At 34.6% G+C, this 12,213-nt stretch overlaps 1 pseudogene; it reads right to left on the reverse strand.

Moving 5' to 3' along the window:
• Positions 1-11,330: 11,330 nt before the first annotated feature.
• LOC110202264 (small ribosomal subunit protein eS17 pseudogene) lies at positions 11,331-11,731 on the reverse strand (annotated as a pseudogene).
• Positions 11,732-12,213: the final 482 nt, after the last annotated feature.

Below are 12,213 nucleotides of genomic sequence, written 5' to 3' on the forward strand. Positions count from 1 at the left end.
AAATAATAAAAACCAGGAGCCAAAGTGTAAGAGGTTAATACGAGCGTGAGAGGAGAGGAAAATGGATGAATAGGCATAGGCACTTTTTTTCAAGAACTTTTGCTTGAAATGGCAGAAAATATATAGATCAGGCAACTGTGCAGATAGAAGGATCAAGTGAGGATTTTCTTAGTTCTGATTTTTAACATGCTTACTAATTTATTTTTCCCCAGTTACATGTAAAAATAATTTTTAACATTTGCTTTTATATCTTTGAGTGCTGCTTTTTTTCTCACTTCCTGGGCATCTTGGCAGCAGGTGTCTGGCTGAGGGTCCTCCAACACCGCAGGCAGGAAGATAGTGGCCACAAAGAAGACAAAAAAGTCACTGGAGTCCATCAACTCAAGGCTCCAGCTGGTCATGAAAAGTGGCAAATATTTGCTAGACTAGAAACAGACCCTGAAAATGATCAAACATTGCAAAGCCAAATTGGTCATCTTAGCCAACAGCAGCCCACTCTTGAGGAAATCAGAGATTGAATATTAAGCTATGTTGGCCAGAACTTGCATACACCACTACAGTGGCAATAACATTAGATTTGGTACAGCATGTGGGAAGTACTACAGAGTATGTACACTGGTTATCATTGATCCAGATGATTCTCATATCACTAGAAGCATGCCAGAACCAACCAGTGAAAAGTAAATTGTACAAAAATATTCTTTAATAAATTGGCCAAAACTTTTTTTAAAAGTAAAAAAAAAACCAACACAAAAAACCATAAAAAACCCCCAAAAATTTGAGTTCCAAATTGTCTTTCTTACTCCCTTCCCACATCCCTCACTGAGAAAGCAAACAATTTTCTATAGGTTATAGATGTGTAGACATGTAAAACATTTCCATGAAAGACATGTTGTGCAAGAAAATATGAACTGAAAATAAAAACCCTGAAGAAAAATATATCATAATCTACCTCTCCCTTACTTCTGCACCATTACTTCTCCTCTTTCTCATCCCTTAAGTTTTTTCACATCATTCCCTCAAATTTACCTTATACCCATATTTGCTGTCTATGTATATTCCTTCTAGCTGTACTTTTACTACTTTACTATCTGTACTTTAATACAATTGTTAAGTTACAAATATAATCTTCCCATGTAGGGATGTAAACAGTTCAGCTCAATTGAAGCCCCTATGTTTTCTTTCCCCTTTTTATCTACTTATGTTTCTCTTCGGTTTTGATATTGGAAGTCTCTTTATGAAGGCTTGAAATCCTTCTATTTTGTTGAATTACAATTTTATTCACTTGATATATTATGCTTAATTTTACTGGGTGATTCTTGGTTGTAGTCCTAGCTCCTTTGTCCTGCAGAATATCTTGTTTCATGATATCTGATCCTTTAATCTTGCAATTGCAAGGTACTCTGTGATCCTGACTGTGACACCCAAATATTTGAATTGTTTCTTTCTAGACACTAACAGCATTTTTTTTCCTTAATCTAATAGTTCTGAAATTTGGCTGTAATGTTCCTTGGGGTTTTTCTTTGGGGATCTCTTTACTGAGGTGATTAGTGGATTCTTTCAATGTCTATTTTGCCCTATAGTTCCAGGACATCAGGGCAGTTTTTCTTGATAATTTCTTTGAAAATGCTGTCTAGGTCCTCCATTTGATTTGCTTTTAAAACTTTGAGTAACAATGATTCTGATATTGTCTCTGCTATATCTATTTTCCATGTCAATTGTTTTTTCCATGAGGTAGTTTGCATTTTCTTCCACTTTTTTGTTCATTTAAATTTGTTTGATTGACACACAATATCTGATAGAGTCATTAGCTTCCACTTGCTCAATTCTAAATTTTAAGGTATTGTTTTCACTGATAAACTTTTGGTCTTTCTTTTCCATTTGGCTAATTCTATTTTTAAGCAGTTTTCCAGTGTGTTGTCTCTTTTTTTCATAACTCTTTGGCATCTCATTTACTTTCCCAAATTTTTCTTTCTTATATGATTTTAAGGTCGCCTTTGAGCTCTTCCATGGGATCTTGAGATCACTTCTCATTTTCTTTTCATTTTTTTCTTTTTAAAATATATTTATTAGAGTGATAGATCAGGAGAAGTTCTAGGCATAGGATGTCCTGATTTCAGCAATATTTTGTACAATCTTTTATATTATCCTTGAGAGCAATATGCAATTAAATTGAATTCAAGGGTCCTTTGATATCTTTTTTTCCCTCTTTTTACATTTATTTATTTTTAATTTTCAACATTTACTTCCACAAGATTTTGAATTCCAAAATTTCACCCCATCTCGCCCCTTCATCCACCATAAGATGGCACGCATTCTGAATACCCCTTCCTCTAGTTTGCCCTCCCTTCTGTCTCTCTCCCCCTTCTCTTATCTCCTTCCCCTTCTGATTTCCTGTAGGGCAGAATAGATTTCTGTACCCCATTTCTTGTATTTCTTATTTTCCAGATGCATGTGAAAATATTTTTTAAATATGTGTTTTTAAAACTTTGGGTCCCAGGGGGAGCTAGGTGGGTGCAGTGGATAGAGCACCAGCCCTGAAGTCAGGAGTACCTGAGTTCAAATCTGGCCTCAGACCAAACACTTGAAGATAGCTTACTAGCTGTGTGACCCTAGGCAAGTCACTTAACCCCAACTGCCTAAAAAAACAAACAAATAAATAAATACACACATAAAAAATAAAGCTTTGGGTCCCAAATTTTCTCCCTTCCTCCCTCGACACCCACCCTCATTGAAAGGGCAAGCAACTCAATATAGATTATACATGTGCAGTTATGCAAAACACTTCCATAGTAGTCATGTTGTCAAAAACTAACTCTATTTCTCTTAAACCTATCCCATCCCCCTATTTTTTCTATTCTTTCTTTTGACCCTATCCCTCCTCAGAAGTCTTTGCTTCTAATTACTCCCTTTCCCAATCTGTCCTCCTCTCTATCATTTCCCTGCTCTCTTGTGCCTTACTCCCCCTATTTTCCTGTAGGATAAGACATATTTCCATACCCAATTGAGTATGTATGATATTCCCTCTTTAAGCCAAATCCTATGAGAATAAGATTCACTCATTCCGTCTCACCTTTCCCTGTTTCCCCTCCACTGTAAGAGCCTTTTCTTTTCTGCTTTTTTTGTGAGATAATTTACCCCATTCTACCTCTCCCTTTCTCCTTCTCCCAGTATAATCCTGTCTCACCCCTTAATTTTATTCTCTAGATATGACCCCTTCATCTTCAACTCTCCCTGTGCCATCTATCTATCTATCTATCTATCTATCTATCTATCTATCTATCTATCTATCTATCATCTATCTATATAAATTTTTTCCCTCCAACTACCCTAATACCAACAAAGATCTTATGAGTTTTAAATATCATCCTTCCATGAAGGAATTTAAACAGTTCAACCTTAATAAGCCCCATCATTTTTCTTTAGAGTTTTGCCCATTGGTGTTTTGACATTTATGTCATCCTCTGAGTTTCTGTCCTGGTCTTCTCTGTCACCATAACTTCCTCTGGTCAGATTTTTGTTGTTGTTGTTATTTTCTATTCATCCCCCTCTTTTTTGGCCTTTTTCCTTTCTTTTAAATTTGAGCTCTGTGTGTGTGTGCGTGTGTGTGTGTGTGTGTGTGTGTGTGTGTGCGTGCGCACATACACATGCAACAAAAGGCACAGGGTAAGTGAATATGAAGGGATGATATCTAAAAAATAAAATTAAGGGGTGAGAGAGAAATAAACTGTAAGGAGAAAGGGAGAGGTAGAATGAGGTAAATTATCTCACATAAAAGAGGCAAAAAAAAAGCTTTTACGGTGGAGGGGAAGGGGGGAGGTTAGAAGGAATGAGTGAACTTCACTCTAATTGGATTTGGCTTAAGGAGGGAATAACATACGCACTCAATTGGACATGGAAATCTGTATTACCCTACAGGAAAGTAGGGGGGAAGGGGATAAGAGAGGGAGGTGTGATGGAAGGGAGGGGAGATTGAGGGAGATTGTAATCAGAAGGAACCACTTTTGAAGAAGGATAGGTCAAAGGAGAGAATAGAATAAATGTGGGCTGGGATAGGATGGAAGGAAATATAATTAATCTTTCATAACATGACTATTATGGAAGTATTTTGCATTACTGGACTGGTATAGCCTATGTTGAATTGCTTGCCTTCTCAATGAGGGTAGGTACGGCAGGAGGAAGTGAGAGAATTTGCAACTCAGTGTTTTAGAAAGCAATGTTAGAAATTGTTTCTGCATGCAACTGGGAAATAAGAAAGAGGAATATAGAAATATATCTTACCCTACAGGAAAACAGAAAGAGAAAGGGATGAGAAAAGGGGGGTGGTAATAGAAGGGAGAACAGAGTGAGTGAAGAGGGAATCAGAATGCAGCCCATCATGGTGTGGTGGGAGGGGACAGATGGTTAAAAAATTTGGAATGCAGAATCTTGTGGAAGTGAATGTTGAAAACTAAAAAAAGTAAATAAATTTGAAAATAAAAAGATTAACAAAAAGAAAATTAGAATTGGGCAACAGGAAGTCAGTGAATTTATGAGATCAAGAAATAATGAAAGAAAATATAAAGAATAAAAAAAGCAGAAAGTGAAAGTTCTTATAAGAAAAAAAAACAACTGATTTGGAGAACAGATCAAAAAGAGAAAACATAATTATAATTGGACTACCTGATAGCACAATTGTATTCCATTACATTCATATACCACAACTTGTTCAGCCATTCCCCAATTGTACATAAAGAATGAAAAAAAAGAATAGAATGTGAAACATTTCATGAGAAAAAACAGTGGATCTGAAGAACAGATCAAGAGAAAACTTAAGAATAATTGGAGTACCTGAATGTTTTGATCATAAAAAAGAATCTAGATATAAAAATACAAGAAATAATTAAGGAAAACCTTCCTGCAGCACTAGAACAGGAGGGGAAAGTAGAAATAGAAAAAAAAAGTCCAGATCAAGGACAAGATATTGCAAGCAAGAAGAACAACAAAAAAAGACAATTTAAGTACTACAGGCAACATATTACACTATGTACATGTTACAGTACATATTAACATATCACAATTAGAATTACACAAGACTTAGCAGTGATGACAGTAAAAGATCACAGGTCTTGTAACACTCTATGTAGAAGAGTAAAAGAACTGGGCTTCCAGCCAAAAATATCATAACCAGCAAAGTTAAGCATAATTCTGAATGGAAAAAAAAAAAGAACTTTGAGCAATTGTTAGACTTTCAGGACTTTGTTTAAAAAAAAAAAACCTGAACTCCATAGAAGATTTGACATACAAAAGCCAAGAGAAATATAAGGTACATACCAATGACCAATTTCAAGGGACTACATGAGGATAGAATATTTACCTTTTATGTATACAAAATATAAAACTCATATCTAAGATTGATATGAGTATTTAGGTAGCTTTTTTAAAAAATTGGGATATGACATCAAATAACAAAATCATTCAGGAATACCTAAAAGAGCAATTATCTTTTACACATGTGGTGCAAGAGGAAGAATCAGTACAGAAGAATAATATGGGGAGAAGAAGGCTGTTACTCCTGGAAGTCTACTTTCATGGAGAATGGGTTTAAGAGGGGAAAATACATATGCACTTACAAGAATATAAAAGTGTTCTAAATTTAGAAAGAAATAAAACTCTAAGGATATAGGGAGGGGGAGAGGATAAAGGAAGGATCCTTAGAGGGGAGAGTGAGGGAATACATTAAAAGGGGTATATAGAAGGGGGCTTAGATTTAGAGGAATGTGAGGATAAGGGAGTAATGGCTGGAGTCGGGGTAGGTTAAGTAACAGGAGGGTAAGGTAACAAGTAGAAGAAAAGTAGGGAAGTTAGGAGAGATAGGAAAAAAAGAGATATGCACAGACATAAAAACAAAGATTAGCAATAGAATCTCTTAGGGAAAGGATATGTTTATGTGTGTATGCATGTATGTATGTATATTTATGTATACATGTATGTATATATCAATATTTATATACAAATATATCCATGCTTAATTGTAGCCTTGGGGTGGTGGGTAGAGAGGATGAAGGGGGAAAAAAAGAACAAAGTAAAAAGTGTACAGCAGAGAACAAAAGAAAACCTATGAGAAAGCAAAGATGGACAACTTTCAACATAATGCACATTATTTAATATATAGGCTTTCTTGAAATAAGGAGTTATTGCTTTATATTTTGAATCCTATTCTATGTTCTATGGTGCATGTGACTTTTTTCTTCTTTTTTCTTTTATATTTAAGTTTAATATTTGAATTTGTAATGTCTATTTTTTCTTTCCTTATTATGCATTTACGTTTTAACATTTGCCTAAAATAAAAAATAAAAAAGTCTCATTTTTTACTTTATTTCTTTTGTCATTTAATTCTTTATTATTTTGATTGATTTCTGAAGGCTTTGAAGTTGTAATATTGTGGATTTAGTAGGGTTTTGAAAATTTGCTGCAAAATAATTTTATTTTCCTCAAGGAATTTCAATTTATTTTCCTTCGGATATTTGTCCATTCTTGCAAATTTTTGTTCACATATACTCCTTGGTTATTTTTTTTTCCATATTTATCAATCGCCTTTCTGATTTTTCTGTAGTGTCCTGGATTTTTTTTTCCTACAGATTCTTTCTTTTCTGAAAGCCTAGTATTGATGGGCCTGTCCCTTAGCCATTAATGACTGTTCTGCATTATTTCAGAGTTGCACTAGACTTCAGTCAAATGCATAATGAGGGGAGGAGGATAACTAATTGGGCACTATAAAGAAAATCTGGCTGACCACTTGATGGGAACTATCCATGTCTCACTCTCTTCACTTCTCCTTTTTTTATGTCCTTTGCAGATGTATTCATTCCTTGAGTCCCTAGGGTGGTGTATAAGGGCTGGTGGTAAATGGATAAAGCAAGAAAAAAGGATACAGATGAGAGAGGTGCTTTGAAATGCATTTTCAATTATATCTCTTCTTTCTTTTTTCTCTTATTCCTTCTATTGTCTTCTGGTTTCCTCTTGCATTATTATATTGAAGCCCTGGGCCACTGATTGGATTGTATGAGACAGTGTAAGCTGAGGAAAGAGGTATATTGTGTGCTAAATCTTCCACCTGCCCTTTGAACATGGGCTAACTTCAAAGTTGTTGCCTAAGATTACTGCAGTTGGAGATAGCAGGGCCTTGCCAGAATTGTCAATGTGATTATGGGAAATAGACTGGCAATGTCAGAAGACCTTGAGGTTAGTTAAAAGTAATGGGCTGATGAGCTAGGCTTTAGTTATTTTTTCCTATAAGAATTATCTTGTGTTACATTATTTTTATTTTTCTCTTCCTGTAATTACTGAGTTTTCTACATTTTGGAACTTGTGAAAAATTATTTCTCTTGGTAATCTGTATCTTGGAGACTCAGAGTTCAACCCTGCCAGCCTTCTGTCCAAAGTTGTTCAGAAGGAAATCTCTGATAATGAGATTGCATTGAATCTTCTTATCTTGGGCAAACTCCAACCCAGGCCTGAATTGATTTTATTCTACTCAGGTTTGTGTGGAGACAGACTCCTAAGACTGAGAGTGGCATTTCACTTGACGTGGGCAATACTGACCCCTGTGTACTGAGTGGTCTAAGGAATGAACTCAAGACCTCATTTTGATTTGAACGACCTCCTACTGTGTCGGCCAATCGTGGCTGATTGGCACCCCTTGGGAACACCTACTCTTCGAAGGGCATATAAGGCTATAATACAAAATTCCAAACCAAGCCAGTTCTGAATTGGCCTCATTAGGGGAACCCAGTTTTGGACTGAACTCCAATGTAATACATGTCAAGCCAGCTTGAGAGAAATTAAACTGAGGACGCAAGTACCCCAATTTACTTTGTCTCTTTCTTAGTTCTGACTTTTTCAAAATGAGGTTCATCAGGTTTATGGGGTTTGGGGCTCACAGTGCTGTGACTCAGATTTGTGGTACACTTTCCCTGTAACAGAGCTAGCACTTGGCATCAACAGGACTTTTTCCAGAAGTCCCAGCTCTGAAGGGTGGGTAAGTCGTATCCCCAAAAACCCTGTTCCTTACCTATTGGACCTTTCATTTTTAGGTTGCAGTCCATTTTCTTTTCTTCTCTGAGTGGCTCTGGGGTAAGAGATCTAGACAGGTCTCTTGGAAGGATATCTTCTGTAATTGACTAGGAGTCAGTCAGAGTAAATTGGCATGTTATAACTTTGAATTTTGATCAGTAAATTGTATTGCAATAGAAAGATGTGGAATTAAACAATAACTCAGAGTAAAGTGGCATGTGCTGAATGTTCACCAGTCTAATTCTAACTCCAACTTGGTTTATCTTAAAAACTAAGCCTGAAAATTCAACAAGAAATTAAATTCATGCTTACTATATTTTATCAAGCTTTATCAGTCTCTGTGTGTGTTTGTAAAATGTTTCTTGTTTGTGGTGAAAATCTAAAATGTAGTCAGAAAAACTTCTAAAGAAATTCCAAGGTCTCTAATCAGAGAGAGAATATTGGAAAATAATTCCCATTTTAGGCATTCAATGGGAGATTAAAACTTTTTTGGGGGGAGGGATCACAACACTAGCCAACTTGTGATACTAGAATACAGTTAGACAATGAGTGATGGAATCAAAAATCGGGGAGACAGTCTCCTAGAAGTTAGTGAAAGGTGCAATCTGTTCAGTGAGCCCGCAGCTTTAGACTGATAAGAATCTCTCTTGAGAGAGGAAAAAAAGCTGAGAGTTTGAAGTACTGTCTTTGCACCCCTCTGGCCAATATATCTGATTTCAATGTGTTTAAAACCACAAAAATAAGGGTTGTTCTGTGTTTTAATAATTAACATTATAAAGCCTGTTTGTGAAGGGCCTGGGGAAATAAAGCTCTCTTGATTTGTAAATTATTAGGCATTAACTCTAACAGGTGAAGAGAAGCTGAACAAAAAGTGGGGTGAGTATAATTTTCTTTTTGATTTTGAATGTAAAGGACCTTACATATATATTGAGTACGGTAAAGGTATTGTCTACTGTGATTTGAGATTATTATATAAAATCTTAAAATATTTCCTTGCACTGTTCAAGTAAGTATTAAGCTTTGGAAGTTTCTGCCTGGGGAAACCCATCACACCCTGTCAGCATTGATTCAAATTCCTCAGGTCTCTTTGCCTGGGCCAAACTTTAGCTAACCTGGATTAGTTTTTATCTGATAAGCCTCCAAAAGGAGACTTTTCAGCCCTCTGAAGGAAGTAGAGAGGAAAAAAAAATATTCAGAGCTGGGAATTGCTACCTCATCTCTTTTTAAGGGAATATATGAATTTGTGGATAATATTTCTTTTCAAAGGACCAAGAATATTGGACTTTAAAAAAAATGAAATGATTAACATTAGCGATTATAATATCCAGATTTGATTTGACTTAAATCTTTTTACTTCAGTTTACTGTTTTTCAAAGTGATAATAGTGGAACCTACTTCCCAGGGCTCTAATTTAATGTAATTATTCCAAACCCAATAACTTTTGAGTAGTTTTAAATTACAAAAAATAATAAGATCAATAATTTCTGTATTTGTTAATGTGAAAATGCAATTGATGTCAATTGAAGTTTAGTATTAATGTTATTACTGTTTTTCTAAATTTTTAATCTGGATTTTGTTGCATATGAATTAGGCCCTTAGAAAAAGGATGTGATAAACATTTAAAACATAATGTTTAATGAGGTATATTTGGCTATAAAGAAGTAATAATAATAATACTGATATTTACTATTAGAGATTTTTTTTCATTTGAAATCTTGGTTGTTATGAAAAAAATATAAGTTGGTTTCAGGTTGTAGTTTCAAAATATCAATGATGATTCTTTGTGCAAGGTGATTTAAAAATGCATTTGCCTAATTTGATAATGAGTTGTTTCAAGTTTTAAATACATTATAATTTGTAAGATATTATTACATTTCTAAATTGTGCATTTTGTTAGAAGCACATTTTTTTCTTATTATCTAGATGTTGCTAGATTAAGAATTGCAGTGTTAGAGGAAAAAAATGAATGACTTAGGAAATGGTTAGGTCATTCTATCTGATCATATGTCATAATATTTTGAAGCATTGTAATTTAAGAAATCATAAATTTCCAAGTTTTGTCTATATTTAAAAGGAAATTACAGCTAAATTATTTGATTCTTACTTATGAAATTTGATTGTTAATTAATCTATTTGGAATTATTGGTTAAATGAAGTAGTTAGAAAAGTATTTTTGTGAAAGGAAACTTGAAAGTTATGCAAAGAAAAGACATTGTAAAATTTCCTTATAATTAATGTAGTTTGTTATAGTAACAGAATACATTGTAAGCTCTTTTTAAGAAAGGGAAATACTTCTATGAAGAAGTGTTTTGCATAATCTTTTGTGTGATTTTTAGAAAGCCTACTAAATTTCCATTTGCCAGGCAATTTTTTTGGAAATGATAATTTTATATTGGTGCATGATATTTAGTCAGGAACTAGAACATGTGAGGAATGCATGGCTCACTTTAAAGATGTTTCTTACCAATGTGAGATTATAGTCACATCTGAAACTCTTATTATGGGAATTTGCTGTTCTATACCTTATGGGATTGTTAATGGCAGTTATACTGTGTCTAACTCCAGGTATTTTTATCAAGGAACTGATTGAACTACTGACCCATGAGGTCAGCAACCCTCTGGGGGATAACTGCAGCAGGTGTTCTCTTGGGAAGGTCAGGAGAGTGACTATTCTGCATAATCTGAGATGGAATTCTCCTGACTCAATTTCCCCACTATAACACCTGGCAGTCTTTAAGCCTGTCTCAGTTTAGTTGGCCATTTACATTATTTCTGCCTGGAACTGACATGAAGTTAGGGAAACATTGTGCTCTTAGTTTAGCTATGTCCCTATTCTTTTATGGCAATTTTCCATAATCAAAAAGTTTGTAAGCACAATATTAAATCTATTAAATAACAGATTGATGCTGGAATATCTGAGGTTACTATACTTACTATAGTAAGATGCAAGTATAAGATTGAGCTACTTGTACTAGAATTTTAGAATTAATTATTTAGCCTTGATGTCTCTTACTAGTATATTCCTGTACAAGCTAGGGTCCTTTAATTCCTCATAATGTTACAGGGATAATTAGGCCAAGGGCTTGTGAAAACAGGACATTATCCTGTTACTTAATTAATAGCTCACCTGTCTCAGTTTGTTACAATTAGTTAATGTTAAAAGAAGAATGATTTGTGATATATCTTGTAAATGCCCTAAAAGAATCATCTGCTTTATTTTATATTTTTTGGGGGGGAGTTTCTCAAGCTTATTGGAAAGATGGCAAAAACAAATATTAAATAGCTCCACTCGCTGTTTTGAAAGTCATCCCAGTTGTGGGCTGGATAACTTGGTTGGACAAACTGCCAAAGTCCAGAACTTTCAACATTTGTTAGGTATCGTGGTCCACTTCAATGATTTGCTGATCCAAAGCAGAGACTTCAGGGGCATAGTTATCCGTGCTTTCTCTTCTTCCTACAGTTTGATGGAGATACCTCTCACAGGACCTCTCTGGATTCACTTCATCAGATGAATAACATATCCCATATTCTTGTTGTGTAACTTCTTGCTGGGGATGATGGCAATTTCTTCATACACACAGCTGATGGTGTTGAAGTCATTGCCCAGGCAGGTGTAGTACTTTTGGATGATGACTTCCGTGGCCTTCTTCATAGTTTTGGTCCAAATGTGACCCATGTTTTCTCCAAAGGGTGAGGGATCAAGGATCCACTTTATTTAAGGATTATTTGTACATGACCAGAAGTTGGAATTGTTTTATTACTTCATATATACTGTCTTTAAATTGATTACTTATGTATTTATGCATGCATTGGAGTCTATTATTAATTCCTTAGTGGAGTCTCATTCTCCTGATGGGGGAATATGAATAATAATGAATAATGAAATAATGCAAAATATTTATGCAAAAATATATGCAAAACATAAACACTGCAATTAATGCAAGGTATAAAAACAGGAATAAATGGAAAATATTAGAAATATAAAAATAACAATATAAAATATTATTTATATAAAATATAAAAAATAAAAAATTGGTTTCTAATTTTTCCATTTCTTCTTTTCTAATTTGAGTTTCTTAAACATGACAATTGGCCAAGGTTCTAATTTAGATCTTACAATAATAGAGACATAAGGGTTGAGTTAACTTTCATTATATG

Source organism: Phascolarctos cinereus, unplaced genomic scaffold (assembly GCF_003287225.1).
Source record: "Phascolarctos cinereus isolate Bilbo 61053 unplaced genomic scaffold, phaCin_HiC Scaffold_7;HRSCAF=346, whole genome shotgun sequence".
NCBI lineage: Eukaryota > Metazoa > Chordata > Mammalia > Diprotodontia > Phascolarctidae > Phascolarctos > Phascolarctos cinereus.